This window comes from Danio aesculapii, chromosome 8 (genome assembly GCF_903798145.1).
Source record: "Danio aesculapii chromosome 8, fDanAes4.1, whole genome shotgun sequence".
Classification (NCBI taxonomy): domain Eukaryota; kingdom Metazoa; phylum Chordata; class Actinopteri; order Cypriniformes; family Danionidae; genus Danio; species Danio aesculapii.
In genome coordinates, this window is record NC_079442.1 from 1,863,668 (window position 1) to 1,866,387 (window position 2,720).

Below are 2,720 nucleotides of genomic sequence, written 5' to 3' on the forward strand. Positions count from 1 at the left end.
TGGAACGGGAGATTGCCATCATGGATTTGGAGCCGACAAATCTGCAGTGATGCTATCATGTCAATATGGAGCAAAATCTCTGAGGAATATTTCCAGTCCCTTTTAAGGCAGTTCTAAAGGCAAAATGCAGTCCAACCCTGTACTCGTTAGGTGTACCTAATAAAGTGGCCGGTGAGTGCAGCCTTTAAATGTCACTTTAAGCTGAATACTAGTATCTTGAAAATATCTAGTCTAATATTATGTGCTGTCATTATGGCAAAGATGAATAAATTAGTTATTAAAACTATTATGATTAGAAATGTGTTTTAATAGAATAATATTTCCATTAAACAAAATTGGAGAAAAATATCCAGGAGGGCTCATAATTCAGGAGGGCGAACAATTGTGACTTCAACAGTATTTGCACAGCTGTCGAAATAGGAGAAATGTTGGTCAAGAATCGCTTTGGAATGGAATCAGGACTTGTCGTGTGTTAGGACACGGTGTAAAGACTCCACTTCTAGAGTCAGAACAGAACCAACTTGAGAGAAGAGGAAGAAGTAGGGAAAGCAGTAATACGGCGGAGGGCGAGACATTATCAGATAAGATTGAAAGCGTTGTGTTCCGGTCCCTGATGTTGCTCTGTCGTCATATGAATGGTGGAGAATAAAGCATGACGGCGCTCTGCATCACCGACTGCAGCTTTATCTCAAACATCTGAACGGCAGCAGAAAACAATGAGAGAAAGCCAAGGAGACATTGGGGACAGGAACAGCATAGATGCACCTCTTCACATAGACATCACCTATACTATAGTAGTAACTGTAACTAACTTTTCTGAAATTGATTGTAGGTGATGCAGTGCAGCAGTAGGTAGTGCTGTCGCCTCACAGAAAGAAGGTCGCTGGTTCGAGCCTCGGCTGGGTCAGTTGGCGTTTCAGTGTGGAGTTTGCATGTTCTCCCAGCGTTCGTGTGGGTTTCCTCCGGGTGCTCCGGTTTTACCCACAGTCTAAAAGACATGAGGTACAGGTGAACTGGGTAGGCTAAATTGTCCATAGTGCATGTATGTGTGAATGAGTGTGTATGGGTTTCCCAGTGATGGGTTGCAGCTGGAAGGGCATCCGCTGCGTAAAACATGTGCTGGATAAGTTGGTGGTTCATTCCGCTGTGATGACCCCAGATTAATAAAGGGACTAAGCTGAAAAGAAAATGAATGAATGAAATTGATTGTAATGCAAGAATATGTGCCTCTTGTAAAGCAGCTTTGAAACACTAGTTATTGTGAACAGCGCTATATTGAAATTGAATACTCATGGGCTGATACTGAAGCTGGAAATTAATTTTGCTATGATATGATGGCCAGATTTCTGAATCTGCAGTGTCAATGTTGACAGTTCTGTTTGACTTCTGACCATAATTTCTGTCAATATACCACAATCGCCTTTTACCTTAGCTGCTATTTTTCTTTAATAACTATATGCAACAAAAAAGAAGTTAAACCGTAAATAATATCTGTCATTTCATTTTGTAGATAATACATGCATCCTGACTGGAAAATGCTGAAACACACAGGTTTCGAAAAGACGAAAAGACTAAAGAGGTTTTTGTTTTTCTCATTTTAAAAGCATTACTTTGATTTTTTAAATAATATATAGGCTTTACATTATTTTTTTTTATAGTTCTCGGCATAAATGAGTTCACCCCAAACAGATCTCCCTTTTAAATTCATATTTTCTATTGGATGCTTTACAGTAAATATTCGTGCATATGCATTTTAGATTAGTCAGTGCCAAAGACAAAACTGAAAATAATTTAATATGTCAGAGAAAAAGTTAATGTACAGGGAAAGAAAATTTAGTAAAAGAAAAAGAAAAAAAAGCATAACTTGTGTGAATGTAAATGCATTATTTTCTGTTGCTAAAGATGTTCAGAGACTAAACTCTTATTTTATTAAATAAACAGCTTAAGAAAACTGTTTTGTTCAAATACATAAAAAAAAAACTGTCTAAAATTCTGATTCTCACTAAAAAAGGAAACCAAAAATCTACAAAATCTGGCAACCTTTCATAGATTATTAAAAAAAAAAATTAAAAAAAAAAAAATAATAATAATATAAATTCTACAGGAAATATTAAAATTGAAGAGGATTAGACTAATGTAGATTAAAACTGAGGGCCAGTATTTGGGTTTAGTTTATTTTTGGTATTTTCCTTTCTCTTGTATCATTATTTTTTATGATCATTATTTATTTATTATCTTATTATTACACAAATTTATATATATTACTATTATATTACACTCATCTATTATTATTTACTTCTGTGAGTATTTACATTTACATTTAGTCATTTAGCAGACGCTTTTATCCACATAGACACTTATTGTTTGTATTGTTTGTATATTGTATCTTGTATTGTCAACTGATGTGTATATGTTTGTTGGGTCGAATTTCTAAGTCATTGTTTGAATGGTTAAAAAAATAAAGAAAGAAAGTTATAATAAAAACAAACAACAAAAAAAAAAACTATCGTCTATATTCACTGAGAAATGGATAAAAATATTCATTTTAAATGCAAAGCGTGCTCATTTATGTTGAGCACTAACTTATTTCTGCTCATTAACTGAGAAACACACAAGCGAAAGCATCCGCTGCATCCTGGATTTCACATCTTGACGCTTTTATTGAGGCGAAATAGCCACGCAAGATTTGCAACTCGGACTATTCCTGTCTGCGGCAGCTA